The sequence below is a fragment of the Silene latifolia genome, chromosome X (assembly GCF_048544455.1).
Source record: "Silene latifolia isolate original U9 population chromosome X, ASM4854445v1, whole genome shotgun sequence".
Taxonomy (NCBI): Eukaryota; Viridiplantae; Streptophyta; class Magnoliopsida; order Caryophyllales; family Caryophyllaceae; genus Silene; species Silene latifolia.
The window spans coordinates 112,574,876-112,596,006 of NC_133537.1; the positions used below are offsets into that span (position 1 = coordinate 112,574,876).

The 21,131-nt window shown below is 37.6% G+C and overlaps 2 long non-coding RNA genes across 2 annotated transcripts; both read right to left on the reverse strand.

Moving 5' to 3' along the window:
* Positions 1-5,689: 5,689 nt before the first annotated feature.
* LOC141621548 (uncharacterized) lies at positions 5,690-6,200 on the reverse strand. Its single transcript, XR_012532434.1, has 2 exons — positions 6,132-6,200; positions 5,690-6,023 (listed from the first exon to the last, which is right to left on the reverse strand). It is a non-coding gene; the product is annotated as an uncharacterized LOC141621548 (long non-coding RNA).
* A 382-nt stretch (positions 6,201-6,582) lies between these two features.
* LOC141621549 (uncharacterized) lies at positions 6,583-8,217 on the reverse strand. Its single transcript, XR_012532435.1, has 3 exons — positions 7,979-8,217; positions 7,658-7,709; positions 6,583-6,755 (listed from the first exon to the last, which is right to left on the reverse strand). It is a non-coding gene; the product is annotated as an uncharacterized LOC141621549 (long non-coding RNA).
* Between the last annotated feature and the right edge of the window lie 12,914 nt (positions 8,218-21,131).

A 21,131-nucleotide genomic window follows, 5' to 3' on the forward strand; every position in this document is an offset into this window, starting at 1 on the left:
GAAAGGGAATAGCAACTCAACCCGCGCGGGTCAAGCCTATCTGGAGCAGGATACTGATGAACCCGCTCGGGTCAATTTCAACCCGCTCGGGTTGAAGCTCTGGACGCTCGTTGATACCCGTCGTTGTGAGTACCAAAGATAAAATTTATAATTCCTATTAAGACTAACCTAGGCTAGTGGTAACAGGGTCGAACCACAAGGAGGCAGATGTAAATTTTAGTTGATTTAAGTTCGATCGAGGTAACTATTGTGGGGGTTGAATTGAATTGGTCTACAGCTAAAAGTGAACAAAGATAATAAACTAAATAAACGATTTAAACAGATAAAAGAAGGGTACTAGGATGGTCGGTTCATTATAGCTTCGGCGGCAGCAAACTAAGTCGGTCTGAATCAAACACAGGTAAGCCAGAAAATAAAGAGGTCCTCTCGGTCCACTCTTAACAAATAGCATCTTTCGATCTCGCTATAGGTCCCTAATGTCACTATTCCTAACTTTCGTCCTGAAAAGTGACTAACGGTCTAAACTATACCTATCTTTCGATCTTAGCACAGTTTAGTCGATTTAATTGATGGTCAAATAACTTTCCCTATCTTTCGATCTAATGGGTCGGTCACAAAATAGGTATCTAACTGGTCGCATGCATTCGATTCGTTAAACACAAGATTAAATTCAATTAAAACGAAAATAAAACCCTACGAGGTCAGTCGATCGACTGACAATGTTAGTCGATCGACCAACACGCGAGACAGCCGTGTCTAATCTAATGCCGCCTTTGCCATAAATCGCCTACATCCTAGCACTATAGAATTAGCTACTCATGATGAAAGTGATAACAACAATAAAACTAATAACGATTACTGAATTCATGCTTAAAGTAAATAACAAACAGCGATAATACGATAATTGGCTTTCGGGATACTAACTAGCAAATCTATACTAATGATGAAAGTAAAACAATAAACTGGAAGTAGGGCAGAAGGAATACCGAGATTTCGGAGGAAAGATTAAGAACAAGAACAGAATTCCAATGCTAAAACGATGTTCCAAACCCTAATTACTCGAATGAATAGAACGAAAATTCTTGTATGAAATTGTGATAAAAACTTGTATATCTAAACTGAATGTTTTATGTTACGTTATATAGCAATTAACGTAACATCTTATTTCCTAAACCTAGCATCATGGGCTTGCGCTTTCTCGGTCTTCTAATTCTAAATGCGGGCAATCTGGTCGATCGACCGATAAGGTCTGGTCGATCGATCGTTCCTCAAAGAAACAAGAGCTTCGGGACGAACATTGGTCGATCGATCAAGGTGATGGTCGATCGACTAATGGAGCTGCTACTTGACTTCTTAAAACTCGTGGACTTGTCTTTTGGGCCTTGGATTGCGCACCAAGCTCGTTCCTTAAGTGATTCCTTTACGTCATTTGCAATGCGTTTACTGGGGACGGATTTGGCTTGATTTCCGTTGAATTCTTCACATTTCTGCAATAATGTACAAAATAAGGAAGTAGACGGAAATAGGGAGAAATGTAGCATAAACTACAAGAATGAGCTCTGAAATGCGTGTAAAATGGGATGTAAAACATCATATAAATAACACGCATCAAACTTCCCCAAACCAAACCCTTGCTTGTCCCCAAGCAAGAACTAGACTCGATCTAATGACCTAATGGAACGAGTTCAATTTTGAGCGAAATGCAAACTGTTAAGCCTAAACCAATTTAATGCACAACCAACAATCAATTAGTAATGTGAATCATGCAAACGAGTTATGTAGTCGTTAAAGATCACGAGTCGTCAACGTAGAGACTTATCAAATTGGACTCTCGGTCGCTCAAATCACTCAATAAGCACAGGTGATATAAATGTAAAATAGAGGGAATTAATTTTGTAGTGACTCTCACCTAACTACGACCTATGAAAACATGCCAGCAATAAAATATGAAAATGACTCTACGACAGTAGTGCATACGCATTCCAACCAAACAGATGACCAATGACACATGCCGAGGTATATATGGGATATGTGAGGTATGGGTAAGAAGAGGCAGAACATTTTATGGTAAAGTGGAGGTACAGGTGATCAAGCTAGTACCAAAACGGAACCAAGTGGCAACATCCAGCTTCTTGCTCATAATCAAGCGAAACGGTGCTATAGCAAGCACAAAACTCACAATCTCCAAACTATCAAATCAATAAACTCCCCATAGGATATCAATGAAACATGGGAGCAAAAATCGCCAAAAGATAAGGATTAAATTATGCGAATTGACTTCTTCCTCGAATCTCAGTCGATCGACCATATTTGGCAGTCGATCGACTGCTTAAACAGTACAGAACCTCTTTTTTCATTTCTTTTTTGAATCATTTTTTTTCATTTTTTTCTTTCTTTTTCTTTTGTTTCTTTCTTTCCTTTTTCATTTTCCAATCATCATCTCAACAGAGCATATGCCACCAAAAATGAGTAACAATCCCGAAAACTAAGACTACTAGCTTGACAAAGGACAGGCTAAATGTAGGATGTAGTAAATGGGACAAAAAAGGGGTATTTTTGGCAGTGTGAAGCTTTATGGGTATAATGGGAAAAGGAAACCTCTACCACATGTGTCAACAAACCACAAACCGAATGCATACAGGTATTAAGTAGATCAAATTCATATTCATGCAAATTAAGGAAACATGTCTCATAAGGAGTACTACTCACATTCCTAATTAAACCGGTCATGAATGTCACCAGTTATAGGCTCTAATTCTCAGAAATATGATGTAGTTTGCCAAAAATCAAAGTCAAGTCTCAAGTTCAGCAAGAATGTAACGAAAACTCGTAGATATGCATTTACGATTCTACTAATAACATGTTGATCTAGCAAGGCTCAGGCGAAACAGGTGCAAATGCAAAATCATCATAGAGTACTACCGTTCCGACTAGACCTATATGCTAAAATAAACGTGCATTTTATGGGAATTTTTTGAAATTTTTTCAAGTTTTTGGGATTTTGTATATATAAGAGAAATGAAATAAACAATGCAAAACAAGATTAAACGTGAATGCAAACAAATGATATGCGACGCAAAACCCTTCCCCAAACCAAATCGCACAATGTCCCCATTGTGCAAAATCATGTAATGAAGGAAAGAGAAATGGAATTTTGCGAGAAAATAAACAAGCAAGACACAAATGAAAGATATGGAACTCACAAGACTTTAAGCGCAGCAAAGGAAACCTCCCCAAACCAGCGTGAGCTAGGAGGTTTCAGTAGCTAGCAGTGCTACCAATAAGAGTGCCTGAAAAGACAGAAAATACCACGCATAAGACTGAGAAAACAATTTTTGAAACGGTAAAATTGTGCACAAATGAGAAAATAGAAGAGATAAATAATTTGACGGAAAATAAAGTGGAGTAGAAAACTCCCTTAAGTCCGCAAATCGACCAAACACAGCAGGGGAGAGGTCGTGAACAGGTACAGCAGTGTCTACGGTCGATCGACCTATAGGGGTAGTCGATCGACTAGATGAACAGGAACAGAGGCTCCTGGAAAGCGCAACTCAGTCGATCGACCATGATGGTCAGTCGATCGACTGAAAGTACTGCTGTACTCCTTATTTCTTCGTTTTTTGCTCAATGATTTGAGCTAACAAACTCTAACCACCTGCAAGTGCACAATAATACGCGCCCAAAATTTCGCAAAACCCAGAAAAAAGTCTAAAGTACTTGAAAATCCTAAGCAAACAAAATAAAAGCGAAGTTTTCGCGCACACAAAAAATAATAAAAATGTCTTAACAAAGCAAATAAAATGAAGTTTATAACGAGATCGATCAACTAATAGTTGATCAAGAAGGACCACGGTATGGCCCACTTCGTCGGCTTCTGGCTACTAGAGGTAGCCTCAATGGTGCTCATCTCATCAGCTGCACCCTTCTTAGCTTCGACAGTCGGAGGGCTCAACGGATCAACTTTGTCTGCTCTCCAATCAAGAAATTCGTTGGGTTCAACGGAATCCAAGTCAGACCGTCTCAACTTGGTTGGCTCATCTTCCACTTCCTCATCAGTCCCATAGCTTAGGCATCCAAGGCCTCCTCTTTGAATGATCGGCTTCTTTACAGCTGGCACAACTTGTAGCACTTCCTTCCCCAAACTAGCTCCTGCATTATCCAAAACAACAGATTCTTCCTCCTTCTCGCTCCCAATCTGGGGCGGAGGGGTTAACACAGCAGTAGTGATAGGGACAGGCAATTCAGGAAGCACAAAGTACGACCTCTTTTCAGAGACCGTATTACAAGTAACAGGCCACATGGGATCCTTCTTTTTTGCAGGTTGGGCAAAAATGATAGAATGTTTCCCAACTTTGAAGGTCAAAGTTCCAGAGCCTACGTCAATAATCGCACCGGCGGTGTGCGAAACGGCCTACCTAGGATGATCGGTATATGGGCATCCTCAGGCATGTCCAGGACAACAAAGTCAACAGGGAAGAAAAACTTCCCTATTTGGACGGGTATGTCCTCTAGGACTCCTATAGGCTCGACCGCAGATCGGTCAGCCATCTGAACTGTCATGTCTGTGATAGCAAACCGGGTCAACTTAAGCCTCCTAACTAAACTCAAGGGCATGACGCTTATGCTGGCCCCTAGGTCACACAATGCCTTCTCAATTGAGAAGGTACCTATTTTACAAGGAACGGAAAAGCTACCCGGGTCCTCTAACTTATGGGGTGCAGTGTGAGACAGATAGGAGCAAGACTCCTTAGTAAGTGCGACAGTGTGCACTGTTTCAAGTGACCGCTTTTTGGACAACAGTTGTTTCATAAATTTAGTATAAGCGGGCACTTGGTTAACTAACTCAAGGAAGGGGACTTGCACATTCAGACTGCGGATAACTTTCTCAAACTTACTGAAAGATACCTGTTCCTTCGTCGGCACGAGTCTCTCCGGATATGGGGCTGTGAGGAGTACCTTAGCCCTCTCCTCCAATTCACGCGCGCCGGCATCCTTCACTACTACACATACCTTGCATTGGTGACGCTTTTTCAGGCGTTTTTCGACGCTTTAAAGCGTCAATTTTTTTTTTATCGACACTTTATAAAAGCGTCAAATTTTGGGCCGTCGGTATTTTTTGACGCTTTTTTTAGTCAATAATTATGACGCTTTTTAGCGTCTTCATGGACTATTGACGCTTTTAATTGTCAACAAATTTGTCGCTTTTAAGCGTCTTCAGTGATTATTGACGGTTTTTATTGTCAATATATGTGACGCTTTTAAACGTCTTCATGGACTATTGACGCTTTTAATTGTTAACAAATTTGACGCTTTTAACCGTCGTCAGTGACCATTGATGGTTTTTTTTGTCAACAAATTTGACGCTTTTAAGCGTCTCCAGCGACTATTGATGCTTTTATGTGTCATTAGGCATCAACTATTTATATATTAACACTTTATTGTCACAATATAATTTCAGCTTATAGGTTTTTTAGATTTTAATTTCCTGATGAAATCGTAGAGATTACTTAAATAGACCTATAAGTACGTATTGGTACTACTAGCTATTACTAAATCATGAAAAAACATAATGCAATATATATATATAGAATGATGTAGTGAGTACGCATTTACCCGTACCCACGTACTTTTATAAATAATCATATGTTTGATACATATATCGTCTCCGTCGTCACAAATACTGCTAGCATTGAAAATTAAACTAATATAAGCTAGTTCGTACTTTATAGTACGATAAAATCAAATACCAAAAGGGGTCCGGATGATAGTAAAATCCAACATAAAACTATCCAAAAAAATCGTAAATAATGCTAAGTAACTAGCTAGACAAGGACACTTGGTAGTTTGAACGTGGTAGGAGCTTCAATCATATAGGCGCAATGTCAAAGGGGCTTCAATCAACATATGAAGGCGCATCTTCACCATATGACAAATCTGAAACCTATAACGGGCAAAAATGCTACTTCAGTTGTTAGCCTTGACAGTTGACACCACTAGATGGCCTGGTGATTCAACATTGATTCCTAGAGATTGGGTGAGTTCAGCAAATGGACAGAATAGCTAATATTGTAAGTACCAACTGCTTAAAGAGAGCCAATGAAACAATGCTTGTAGTTACTAAGGGAAATTACCAACTGCTGATCACTTGAAGAACTAGCGTCAGCGGTAATTACTTGACCCATGGCACTCCTATACCGCTCGTAGTAGTGTCTGCGAGAAACACGAAGTTCAATCCGTAGCGGATGCTCCATTTAGCTCTAATACTTAACTAGATGTGACAATAGTGTTGGGATTAGTTTCACAAAGGATGACAATTTGCATTGGATTGGGTACATCGTATATAATAATTGGGTACACTTTGTAGATATGGCGGTTTTCCAAAAAAAAATTGGAGGGTTATTTATGGGTCCACGCTTTATAAAAGCATCAATAGAAAAATGCCATTTATGTAAGGGATTTGTAGTAGTGGTATTAAGATCATAAATCGTAAGCTTATAACTAATATGGTCATCTCCACTGCTGGTATCAAGTTCCAACAACTTAACTTAAAGAATACTCAATGATAGAGCACTGAAGTTGATAGACTATAAATATGAGCTGAAATTACCAACTATAAATAAACGGAAGAATAAGCAAATAAGAAAAACAACCAATAGTCAAGATGATTACATAATTTATACTTGGTATTTAGAAAAGTGAGTGACGTCCATGGGCTGGCGTGATTATGAAGATTTAATCAAGTTAGCTAAGTACACCTGCAAACCCATGCCAAAAAAAACTACTCATTATCTTAGTCATATATGATAATAATTTCAGAGGGCATGGTAAGAACCATGGACCACTACTAAACACTACTCCTATATGTATCCATAAGTAATCTCATCATCTCCTAGCTAACAAGAAAAAATGCTAAACGTTTTATTTGCAGTATTATACTTTCAAGTATCGGCACAAACTATGCAATACATGCCATCATGCTGATAAAAACCAGCAAACTTAACAAATCCTAATCGATTGCATTGTAAGAAAACATACTCATGATATATACTACTTATTTATTCCCTCCGTCTCAATCATTTGTTTACCTTTCATTAAAGTACCCTTCACAAATAATTAAAAAGGTAAACAAATGACGAGGACGAAGGGAGTAAATACAAGTTGGTGCAATTGGAGACCTAAGTATTTTACTGGAGTAAAAGTTTAAAATTAAGCATGCCACAAAATTAAATATTTCATAGACATTCACACCTATAGTCAAAACGATTATAAAGACTCATTCAAAATCTGGCAATACAACCTACAAGCACTGCAAACAAATGATGCTACTATAAAACTTAAATTTCTCGTTTTAGTGTTTTTCCAGAATTTAATCCTATTTATCAATCTTCATCAGACCCAAGTCTATTATATCAAAAATCCTACATGATTAAATCAAATCAATGTGAAAATTAATAATACTCATTTGCTAATAACTGGTACAAACAGACCATGTCAGGGTAATAAGTTAAATAATATAATCATAACCGAGACAAACACTCATTAGAATAGTAGCTTGAGAAAAATTAGAAATAAATTAAAAAATAAAGAAAAATACTTTGGCTGGAAGGAGGCAACAGATCTGAGGTAAGTTGAGAAATGATAGTTGTAGTATCATTACCTGTGTAACCCAAGATTCAACCCTTGATTTGGACCATTGTAACTTCATTTAGCTGAAATTGAAAAAAAAAAAAAACAGAACCCACATTATTAGACAAAAAAGCTTGGATCTTATGGTAGGTAATACATGTGAAATCTATCAAATTTTAATTCGTAGAAAAGCATATCCCCTCGCCCAAATTAAATTACCTAATTAAATAGATGAGGAAGAAATTAGAGTGACATGAGAGAATCACAGAAAGTAGTATTGAATTTTGTGATGTTTCGACGATAAGGAGTTTTGAAACTAGGAATCATAGCGCAAAGAGATGGAGAAATGAACCTGAAATTGCATAATCCATGGACATATGAGAATCTCGAACGTTCCTTTTAAATTCTTTAGAAGATTAATTTGTTTGAGAGAAAGAGAGAAGAAGAAGAGGTGGATGTGAGTAAGGGTGGTTGGCGGTTTATGTCTGTCTATTAGGGTTTGGAAAGATTGTATTATGATTATAGCCTTTTTAAGCGCTAAGAAGCCCAATACCAAGTAGCTGCCCAATAAAAGACCTCGACGCTCTATTGAAGCGTAGATCAGGATGTGTCAATATTTAGAGGGATTTGTAGTAGTGCTTTGACTTAGGCTGAAAGTCCGTCACCTTCTCTTTGTTGAAGCTAGACCCCTCCTCAGACCGTCAAATGAGAACCATTAACCGTCATTGGGTCGAACTTCGGGACCGGGACTGACCCATCAGCACTCGGGTCTCGTCCTAAAATCTTCGGGACCGTGGTACCCCGAAACAAGTGGTCTCGTAGGTTATTTGGCATTAAAGGACGAAATTCTTCAAGATCAGCCGATCTCGGTCGATCGACCACTCTCCTCGGTCGATCGACCGAGATGTCTGATTAAGCTCCAGTAACCCGTGCTTCAGTCGATCGACTAGGTATATCAGTCGATCGACTGAAATACCTGGCAGACGTCTTTTTCTTTGATTTGTTCGTTGAAGCTTTCTCTTGACTTGTTTCCGGCTCATCTTTTCCAACAGCGTCCTCGACCATGGCAGGACCATCAAGGGTGGACCCGCTCCTCAAAGTGATGGCATTTAGGGTCTCCTTTTGTTCCGGTTGAGTAGGTAAGTGTCCGGGAGCTCGAGTGTTACTTTTGCTAGCCAGTTGAGCAATTTGGCTCTCTAGTAACTTCATCCCGGCCTCTCTTGCTTGGGACTCCTTTAGCAAATGAGTTCTTGACTCGGAAAATTGAGTCGTGATTGTTGTTGTTGCGGCACATAAGGAGGTTTCTGATATTGTTGTTGTTTTTGATGAGGGGGCACATAGGGTTGCTGCTGCGGCGGAGCTTGAGTTGGGTTAAGGACATTTTGGCTCCTCCAACTCAAGTTCGGATGGGTGTTCGGCTCATAGTAGGTGTTGGTCTGCCTATAGTGTTGAAAGGAAGCACAAGATTCAAAGGGACTAGGGCAGTTTTTCGAGACATGGCCCTCACCTCCACACCTTCACGAGGCGAGACGAAGGGACCGTCGACACAACATTGACTTGGTACATCCTACCTTTGGAAGCTCCTCCTAGCTCATACTTGTCAAATCTCGCGGTAAGAGCCTCAAGCGCAGCGACAGAGGAGGATTCAGCAGCTCTCCTCTGGTTCCCTCTAGAATTCCCATACTCGGCCTTGTGGGTAGCTAGATCGTCAATGATCTTCTGCCCCTTGGTTGCTCCCAAATTTTCAGCAAATCTCCCGTTGGTCGCAAAGATCCAAAATGGCCCTCGATCGTCGTACAACCCATTGTAGAAATGGTTGCACAAGCTCCACTTTTCGAACCCATGGTGCGGTATGGTTCGCACCAACTTCTTGAATCGGACCCATGCCTCGTGGAAATTCTCATCTGGCCCTTGTTTAAAGCCCGTGATTTGAGCTCTAATAGCGATCGTCCTTGAAGCAGAGAAGCACTTCTTGTAGAACGCCAATGCCAATGTATTCCAATCAGTGATCCCTTGAACGGCTCTGTCCAGATCTCTATACCACTCCCTTGCAAAGATCGCGAAGGGAGAAGATGAACATAGTATCCTTGATCCGGTCTTGGGTCACGCCGGTGGTGGGGGTATGGAACAAAGTGAGTCGTAAAGGTCTCCATATGCTTAGCCGCATCTTCATTTGCAGACCCCCAAACGGTTTCTCTCAACCATAGTGATGTAGGTAGTCTTTGGTTCGAACTTCCGGCATCACCCGGTAGCTCGAACCCCTTATATAAGTTATCGGTGTCGACTCGAATAACTAGCTATACTTGCTTCCTCGGCCATGACGGAATTTCTGGGAGAAGTAACTCGTCTCGGTGAAGAAGTGGAAACGGCGAAGATGGTGGTTTATCTTGAACAGTTCGTTCTCGTGATAGCTTGACAGAGTACTCGGCTCTTCCTCTGTCGGTAATATCCTTTGTGTTCGTCTCAACTCGCGCAAGGATCTTTCAAGCTCAGGGTTCAACGGTACTAATTCTCCACCCTGTGACCTGCGCATAAGAAGAAACTACAAAAAGAATATAAGAAAAGTTTAAGGAACGGATGTCCCTTAAACTAAGAAAGACTAAAAATAAAAACAACTAAAATTAGGACTATTGCCTCCCAAGAACGGCGCCAAAATTTGATACCCGTCGTTGTGAGTACCAAAGATAAAATTTATAATTCCTATTAAGACTAACCTAGGCTAGTGGTAACAGTGTCGAACCACAAGGAGGCGGATGTAAATTTTAGTTGATTTAAGTTCGATCGAGGTAACTATTGTGGGGGTTGAATTGAATTGGTCTGACTAAAAGTGAACAAAGATAATAAACTAAATAAACGATTTAAACAGATAAAAGAAGGGTACTAGGATGGTCGGTTCATTATAGCTTCGGCGGCAGCAAACTAAGTCGGTCTGAATCAAACACAGGTAAGGCAGAAAATAAAGAGGTCCTCTCGGCCCACTCTTAACAAATAGCATCTTTCGATCTCGCTATAGGTCGCTAATGTCACTATTACTAACTTTCGTCCTGAAAAGTGACTAACGGTCTAAACTATACCTATCTTTCGATCTTAGCACAGTTTAGTCGATTTAATTGATGGTCAAATAACTTTCCCTATCTTTCGATCTAATGGGTCGGTCACAAAATAGGTATCTAACTGGTCGCATGCATTCGATTCGTTAAACACAAGATTAAATTCAATTAAAACGAAAATAAAACCCTACGAGGTCAGTCGATCGACTGACAATGTTAGTCGATCGACCAACACGCGAGACAGCCGTGTCTAATCTAATGCCGCCTTTGCCATAAATCGCCTACATCCTAGCACTATAGAATTAGCTACTCATGATAAAAGTGATAACAACAATAAAACTAATAACGATTACTGAATTCATGCTTAAAGTAAATAACAAACAGCGATAATACGATAATTGGCTTTCGGGATACTAACTAGCAAATCTATACTAATGATGAAAGTAAAACAATAAACTGGAAGTAGGGCAGAAGGAATACCGAGATTTCAGAGGAAAGATTAAGAACAAGAACAGAATTCCAATGCTAAAACGATGTTCCAAACCCTAATTACTCGAATGAATAGAACTGAAAATTACTGTATGAAATTGTGATAAAAACTTGTATATCTAAACTGAATGTTTTATGTTACGTTATATAGCAATTAACGTAACATCTTATTTCCTAAACCTAGCATCATGGGCTTGCGCTTTCTCGGTCTTCTAATTCTCGTCTGGAACAGAAATCTGGTCGATCGACTGATAAGGCTGGTCGATCGACTACTCCTCAGCAAACAGTAGCTTCTGAGACCCGAACATTGGTCGATCGACTGAAGGTGATGGTCGATCGACTAATGGAGCTGCTACTTGACTTCTTAAAACTCGTGGACTTGTCTTTTGGGCCTTGGATTGCGCACCAAGCTCGTTCCTTAAGTGATTCCTTTACGTCATTTGCAATGCAGTTTACTCGGGGACGGATTTGGCTTGATTTCCCGTTGAATTCTTCACATTTCTGCAATAATGTACAAAATACGGAAGTAGACGGAAATAGGGAGAAATGTAGCATAAACTACAAGAATGAGCTCTGAAATGCGTGTAAAATGGGATGTAAAACATCATATAAATAACACGCATCACTCGTTTTCAGCTCGGGACGGGCGTATTCCTGGACAGAAAGTCTTCCCTTGCTACGTGAACCATAATCCGCGCGTATTTCTTTTGAGACTAGCGTTTCCCTGCTTAAAACTCAAAAGTGTAATTACTAATTTAGCCTTAGTTAACCTAATGAATCTCTACTATATATACCCCATTTGTAATAATCAAACAATGAAGTTTTCATTAGGTTAAATCAATCCTTCCTTAGATTATATTAGTAGTAGATTAGAATAGATTATCATTTAATCTTTCCACAAATTAGACATTAATCTTTCCTTTAATCATTGTTCAAGTTTATTATTTATTATTGGGTAAGTAGAAGATTATTGGGTTTATTGGGAGATTGACAACCTTCCATCAATCATCAAGTTCTTCTATTATTCTTTGCATTATTATTTTGGAATCTCCATAGGTATAATTCTCTTAATCCTTGTTTTAATTATTGTTAATCTTTCTTACTTGTTCATCATGTTTGGCTTTGTTAGTATGATTGACAACCTTATTAACATGTTAAACTTGATCATGAGTGAGTAGTTACTTAGCTAGGATTAATGGGTAATTAGGGGAAACCAACATGGAGAATGATTCATGCTTAAATTAATATGCTTTCATGGTTTATTTGCTTGCCTGTTTTGATCTCAACTCATGCACATGTTATCTTTGATGAAATGCGAGCCTATGAATCCTTGCATTTTTTACCCATCACTTATCTTTTCAATGAGACTTGTAAGACATAAACCAACTCGAGTCTCATTAGACCATGCATGTTGTTGAGTAGGGAAGACTAAGTCGACTTGTAGGTGTTGTACAATCTAATCGATTCGGCTCCGGGGCCCAAACTTTCCTAGGATTGTAAGATATAACCCAACTCAATCCATCACAACAATAATTGCTTGCTTATAATTTGAGAACATGTTTGTATGATCAATTCCCATGAATCCCCTATGACCCCATGATATCCTAGCATTTTTAATCAATTATTTACATCTTTCCTTTTGTTGCTTGTTTATTGTATCTATTAGATTAGAATCATCAACCCATTATAATTGTGACAACCCCAAGCACAACCATATTTAGATTGAATAATTTGAGTAACCACCGTCCCATGGATTGACCTCGACTTACCACTAACTAGTTGTATGTTGAGTATTATAAATATGTTTGATTGGATGTGACCCGACGACATCACCCATCAATAACATCGAATCCAAATCAAGGTATAGAGTCCGAGGTTATAATCGGCTCTAATACAGCACCCGGATTGGATTCCGGGGGAACTTCCTCAAATTCCAATCCAGATGAAGTTGGGACAAGCTCAAATAACGATGAAGAACCAAGCACCTCAACAAAATGGAAATACAAGAGCTCACACCCCATGGACAATATTCTAGGGAATATTAAGAAGGGTGTTCAGACCAGATGTTCCTTGAACAACTTCTACTCTTTCTACACCTTCCTATCTATGATCGAACCAAAGAATATCAATGAAGCTCTTGCTGAATCTGATTGGATTATAGCTATGCAAGAAGAGCTACAACAGTTCGAAAGAAACAATGTTTGGCATTTAGTCCCTAGACCAAAAGATCGTTGAGTCATTGGAACAAGGTGGGTCTTTAGGAACAAATTAGATGATGTCAGAGTCATTGTCAGAAACAAAGCAAGATTGGTGGTCCAAGGGTATAATCAACAAGAAGGAATAGATTATGACGAGACTTTCGCACCTGTTTCTCGTCTTGAAGCTATTAGACTTCTGATAGCATTCGCCGCACACAAGGGAATGAAGCTATTCCAGATGGATGTCAAGACGACATTCTTAAATGGTTATTTACAAGAAGAAGTCTTTGTTGAACAACCCCCTGGTTTTAAGAATATCAAATTTGAGGATCACGTATTCAGATTAAATAAAGCCGTATACGGATTAAAGCAAGCACCTAGGGCATGGTACGATCGATTATCTAAGTTTCTACTTGACAGTGGATTCAGTAGAGGATCCGTCGACAAAACCCTATTTCTAAAAACTGAGGGTTCTGACCTTTTGGTTGTTCAAATATACGTCGATGATATTATCTTTGGAACGACCAACCGAAGCCTATGTAAATATTTTTTTGAGTTGATGACCTCTGAGTTCGAAATGAGCATGATGGGAGAATTGAAATTCTTCCTAGGTCTGAAAATACAACACACTGATGAAGGCATTAAAATCCATCAACAAAAATATATCAAGGAGTTGATTCGGAAATTTGAAATGGAAAATTCACATGCTATGCCTACACCAATGGTCGAGAACAAGAAATTGACATTGGATGAAAACGGTAAATCAGTTGATGAAACTACTTACCGTGGAATGATTGGGTCATTGTTATATTTGACCGCAAGTAGACCCGATATTATGTTTAGCGTATGCGTTTGTGCGAGATATCAATCATCTCCCAAAGAATCTCATATGACGGCCGTAAAACGAATTTTACGATATTTAATTGGAACGGCCAACTTGTATCTATGGTATCCAAAGGAGTGCAATTTTGATCTAGTCGGTTATTCCGATGCCGACTACGCAGGATGTTCTCTAGACAGAAATAGCACGTCAGGTGTCGCCACTTTTGTCGGACCGTGTGTCATCACGTGGGGTTCGAAGAAACAAAATTCGGTTGCTCTCTCAACTGCTGAAGCCGAATATATTGCTGCAGGACTGGTATGTACTCAACTTTTATGGCTTAAGCAACAATTACGTGATTATGGTGTTGCCGTAGGATGTATTCCTATTTTATGTGATAATACAAGTGCAATTATAATTTCTAAAAATCCCGCACAACATTCACGCACCAAACACATTGAAATAAGACACCATTTTATTCGAGACCATGTCGAGAAGGGAAATATAAAACTTTAATTTTGTCGTACTGAAAAACAATGGGCAGACATTTTGACAAAATCATTAGCTAGAGAACGATTTGAGACTTTACGGTTGGAAATTGGTTTAATCGGTGGTACCTAAGTTTCTGTATATGTTCAATCTTCTTATGACTGACTAGTTAAGTTAAGATTGTATGACTGTGTCCGTATATTGCGTTGCATGAATAATTTCGTTTGTAGAAATATTTTTATCATAAATTTCTATTTGTAATTTGGAATTTAATTGTTATACAAACTTATTCCTTATCACAATAAATAAAACACACCAAATCTTTTATCTTTCCAAATCACAAAGAATCCTTCCTATATTGCTATTCATTGTACACGGCTCACACTTCCTACATACATTCAACTTTCTTAATTTTTATTCTTTACTATATTAAATCTATCACTTAAATTCCTATACCTACCATAATTCCTATTCCTAATTAACACTTACCATAGTTGCCTTCCACTTGTTAAACCTAGACCTAGACTACACCTATATCTACTCCTTCCTTGCGTGTAACCCGTCCAAACACCCCCACTTGCATAATTTTTTATCCTCTCAAAATTTTACCATCATCACAAATCTCCCTCTTTACACAAACCATCACCATATCCTCCTTTTTCAACTATCACCATCATCATGAATCCAACCCATGCAAAAAATACCCGATCATCAACCCGTCACCACCAAAACCGCCACTTTCATAACCAAACATCACCACTACCACCACATGATCCTAATTTTCCTTCACCACAACCAACCCAACTACGCCCCTGTTCCGTAGTCGGGATGAGTCGATGTCCAAAGGTAAAAGGCGACGCATTTTTAAGGGGAAGAATAAGGTAGTTTGTAATGAGAATGATGATGTGGAGGAACCCGAGGTAATTGTTCGGAATGGTGTTGCTCGTACCTTACACCGAGATGCTTCGAAAGCCGCAACAAAAGAGGGATTAAATCGTGTTCGGCTCACTCATGACGAAAGCATCCTTGTTAATCGTGTCTTGAGGTATTCCATTCATGGTGGAAGGTATTATCCGAAATCTTGGTTGGTTAATGTTCCCGCTCTTGCCTTCTTTGTTAATTTTCTTGATTTTCAAGGGTGGAGTCACATTAGTCAATATCCGGGTCCTATTTATCCGGTGGAAGTCGTTCAATTCTTTGCTAGTGTGTTGGTTAAAAATGGAGTTTTGCATGCCGTGGTTAATGGGAAAGATGTGACGGTCTCTGTTTCGGATTTTTGCTCTGCTTTTTCGGTTCCCGATGACGGAATTGAATTAAATCCGAGTCTTGAATGGTCTAATGTGGTGAGTGAAAAGGAGTTGTTAGCGAAAAAGTATTTTGAGGAGATGACGGAAGGAGGTAATATTGTGGTTCGTCCTCTCTCGGCAAAAATCAAGTTCCTCTTGAACTTTTTGTGGAACATGGTTGTGCCGAGGAGAGGAGGTCGTGATAAGGTGTTGAGTTATGAAGCTATCATGGTCTATTCTTGGTTGGAGAGACAGAAAGTGAATTTGGGTAGTGTTGTGTTGCACCGTATAATCCAAACAAGTCTCACGGTAAGAAAAGAGAAGTTCAGCACCACAATAGACTTACCATATGGGATGTGGGTGTTTCGGTTGTTGGAGATAAAACGGGTGGTGGGACAAGATAGTTACGGTGTTAGTGCACGAGATTGCATGTGTGATAGGTTGATCAAGCTTATGGGTCTTGTTGTTGATGGACCCGAGTTACTTCTTGTTAAGGATGCTGAGAAAACCCCGGGTGATTCGGGTTTGGGAGCTATGGAGGCGAAATTGGAAGGGTTTATGAGTGGTTTAATGGAGAAGTTTGAGGAGCATTCCACGAATTTGGCTACGGTATTGTCACGGGTTGGACCATCTCGGTCTTTAGACTCGGGTTTAGATGCTTCTCGGGTGTATTCTTGGATGGAGGGAGTCGATAGGCGGTTAGCGGGTTTTGAAAGGGAATTGAAGGCAATTCGTGGGGAAGTGTTCCCACACGGTGGTCGTCTTACTTTCCTTACAAGTCATGGTGGAGCATTGGTCATGCACGGGAAAGCCATGGCAAGTGATCAAGCGCTCACATTGGAGGCCACGAAAGCTCTCTCCCTGAAAGTGCTTAACTTTGAAAGGAGTATTCAGACTCTTTCTCAGCTTGTTCGGAGCTCGTTTGACCGTCTTGATGCCTTGGATCATCGTACTAGGCCCGACTACGTGAACCCGTATAAGACCCGCAACATTTGATTTCCTCTCGCCTTACCATATCTAGCCCTTACCTTATTTAGCTTTCTTTTTATTTTCTGTTGGTGTGTTTAAACATTCTCATTCGGCCCATTTTGGCAATGCACTTGAGGTTATGGCCCAAGGGTTTCATTAGACATGTGTTCATTCGGCCCATTTTGGCTTAAACATGTTTAATTCCTAAGTTTGTATGATACTTATCTTTTGGATGCTTATGGTTTTGCGTGATATTTTTATTTCCTATGACGTTTTATCTCTTGTCTCGTCGTATATTATTCTAGTCATTTTTGATTTGTTCTTAGCTTTTCGATGATGTCAAGAGGGGGAAAGAACGTCTATAGTAAGAATCTACCTAAGCTTGCTCCTTGTCAAGACCAATTGTCTCTTAAAGTCCTTAAAGCTTCGGTTTTTGAAAAATCGTTTTGATCTTGCGTTGATCTTTATTATTAAGATGACGGTATTATATTGAGGGGGAACTAAATACTTAGTCACAATTTTAGGAGGCTTGCCATCATCAAAAAGGGGGAATTTGTTGAATCATATAGCTTATATGTTTATGTTTTGATGATGTCAAGGTATTTTATATTTTATATACTTGTTGCGTGTAATCGTTTGTCAAAGTGTTTTAGAACCAACTTATTACAAACGAGCGACAAAGAAGATTGTGACAATTGCATGAAAAGTTCAAGCCTTCATTCGAAGATCAAACGGTTTAAAGATTCATTCAAGAATTATGTGAAGATGAAGTCCGTCTAAAGATTAATCAAGCTTGGATGATGATGTAGCCTATACTCAAAGATCTCTCGGAAGATTAGAATAGTATAGGTGATTATCTCGTAATGATAATCAAGAATGAGTTTCTTAAATTAGTAAAGTTATAGCTTTGCAGCTATAACATTACTAGTAAAAGAGCTCAATGTTATAGCTCTCCTACTATAACATTGAGATGCTGAGTTTTTACACACGACCTATATTGTTTCGAAAATTGTTTTTAAAATAGTTTAAAGTTTATTTTAAATGTTTTAATGAAAGTATTTATATAATAAAGTCTGGTTTAGTGAGGAGTTTAGTTTTGTATTGGACGTTGATTAGTAGTCGTGATGGGTCAACTTATGAGTTGGACTTTGCTACTAATTAGGGTTTCAACAAAACTTCTCTTAAAACCTAAATTCTAACCCATATGTTAAGACTAGGGTTTGCACGAGTCACGAGGCATATGAGCCATGACATCTCGTGTTACCTAGGGTATATTAGGTAAAGATTTTATTCTATAATAATATCTTTACATATCTTATGTATCCTACTTAATATATTTGTTTATGATAAAAGATATTCTTGTTTTAGGAAACCTTATCATAATCTTAGAATTTATAGTAAAGGTAATAATTGAATAGATTATGATCTATCTTTTGGAATATTCTTTATTATCTTTTAAGGCTTTTAGGAAAGAGATAATAAGAAGATATGATTTGTTTAAATATCATATTATTTTCGGCTATTAGGGTTTTTGCAAAAACCGTGTGGCCTACTCTTTTCTTCCTATAAATACTTTGCTATTTACAACATCTAGAATAGAAACCTTAAGCATAAAAATTGATTTTAATTTTACAAAGCAAATCGTGTGTTTTCAAGCAGAAAAACCGATTTGTTATTTTGAAAGGTCGTGTGTTTTTAAAGCTCGCATACTTGTTCTTATTTTATCGTTATAAGATAATAGTGCTTAGTTGATTTCTTACTTGTTCATTAACGTGAACCTTTGTTAGAATCATTAGTGCTTTCTTATTAGCGTAAGTTAATCACTCGAGTATTTAACGGTACTCATTGAGTTACAGCTAGAGTTAGTTGTACGAGTTGGGCTAGTAAATTTGTAATCCGTAGAAAGGTACTAAATTTATTAATCGAGAATAATGGACGTAGGTTTCGACTTGTGAAACTGAACCACATCAAAAACCATGTGTCTCTTCGTTCTTTCGTTTATTTCGCTTACTTTCATTAGTTGATTAGTTAAAGTTTAATCAATAAACTTTAAATAATCAATTACATTCGCATAATCGAAAAAGCTTTCAAAAGTTTTAAATCCTCAATCCACCCCCCCCCCCCCCCCTCTTGAGTATTTTGGATCAATAGACTCTTCAACGTAACAATTGGTATCAGAGCATAGGATGTTGCATGCATAATCGATTTATAGTTTTTTTGAGTTATTAGTAACTTAATTAAAACTAAAAATTTGTGATTTATTAGATAAAGTCACGAAATCTTGTTGCATGTTATATATTCTGGTCCTAAAATGTTTTTAGGTCAGTTTTATGATTTATTGTATTTTATTTCTCATTTTAATGATTTTTAGTAATTTTAATACATTTTAATTATTGTATGTAAAATTTCGTATTAATGTGATTAATATTGCATGATTTATGTTTTTAATGAGATAAAAATGAATTAAATGGAGGTAAAATGGTTAAATATAGTTAATCTTCGAAATAGGCCATGGAATTTTAATATGTTCTCACATGCATATTTTACTCACTGTGTGTAAAATTTGAGATGAACTTGATTCATTTAGCATGGTTTATGAATTTTTAGAGTAAAAATGGTATAAATAGTGACTATTTTAGCATAAATAGCTAAAACGAATTACGTGGCATGAGAAAATTACTTTAGGTTGCATTTATATCCCACTTATCAGATCTAAAGTTGTAAAATTGATTTGATTAATTTTTGTATACTTTAGATGTTTAATTTATTTGATAAAACCGATAAATTGCAACTATATTTTTGTCGAAATAAATCGAAAATTTTAACCATGATTTTTGACATTATGAGTGTCATGGATATATTTCAGAATGTTCAAAAATTTAAAATTCAAATTTAGAAATTATTGTATTTTAATTTGGATTTATTTCATAAATGTTATGATTTTAGGGTAAAAAATGAGCATAAAATTGAATCAAGTTGAATTATTTTCAAAAATTGAGTGATGACTAATTTTTGAGACCTAACAGATTTAGGATAATTAACTTGAACTAAAATTAGATTTTAGTATTATTCAACGATTTTAATAAGTTAAAATCGTGCATTTCCATAAAATTGGGTTTTATAATCGATATAAGTTAAATAGGGCGATTTGGCACATTATTTGGCATGATTGACACATATTATAATGCTGCATATTTTATTGTTGAATGTCATATTTTATTTATATAATTTTGAATTATGTAATTTATCTTAGTATGGCCTTAGTTTTAATCAATATTGCCCGTAATGTAAGGGAATATTGATTCGGTTGTAATTTAATGTGATCTCGTATCACTTTTATTTTTTACTAGTTTTTCATATTACTAATGTATAATAGGAATAGCTTTGTATTTTTATTATTATTTGTAATTCCGGAGTTCCTTCAAGACGGTGCCATTCGGAAAGGCGTTCCGACAAAGACGATGTTCTTGGGAGGCGTGCCACTTGAAGATTCAAGGGATCAAAGGAGTTGGTTTCCGAATATGTAATTGATTATTTGATTTTCTATTTTAAGAAGGCCATACTAGGAATTTATTATTTGTTTTGCAGTTCTTTTAATATGTTGCATGCATTCCCAAATCGCCATAACAACACATGCATATCATATCGAATCATCGACCGTGTCAATTATAATTATCAATAATTCGAATTTTAGTTCACTTAAAATTGATAGATAATAAATTGACAAGACCTTTACTTTTAAAAGATTGAGACTTAGCCTTACCAAATAGTAGGAGCCCATGAATCTAATTTTTATGAGGAGTACAATACGATTTTTCAGGGTGCTTCTATTAACGTTGAGTAAGTGGGGTATTAAGTAGTTATTACACTTCGAAAATTTTGTTGATCTCAACGAAGGTATTTTGCGACCTTAGCCGCAAAAGGTTCGGGCTAAAGATGAATTTAATGTAAAATCATCGACCGAGAGTTCTAATTGTAGAATCGGTTAAGAGAGTTAACCCATCAAAGTTATATTGGTAAAGATGTAGAGGGCCCTTTGGCTCACATCCAAGTTAATATGAATTTTGGGTCTCAGAATCATATTATAGTTGGGTAAATGTCACTATATAAATGCTAAAACTTGTTTTAAATATTTACAAGTTTTAAGACGATAAATGTTTATAATTCCTTCATTTTCTATTTTATAGTCAATTTGATTAGTTTG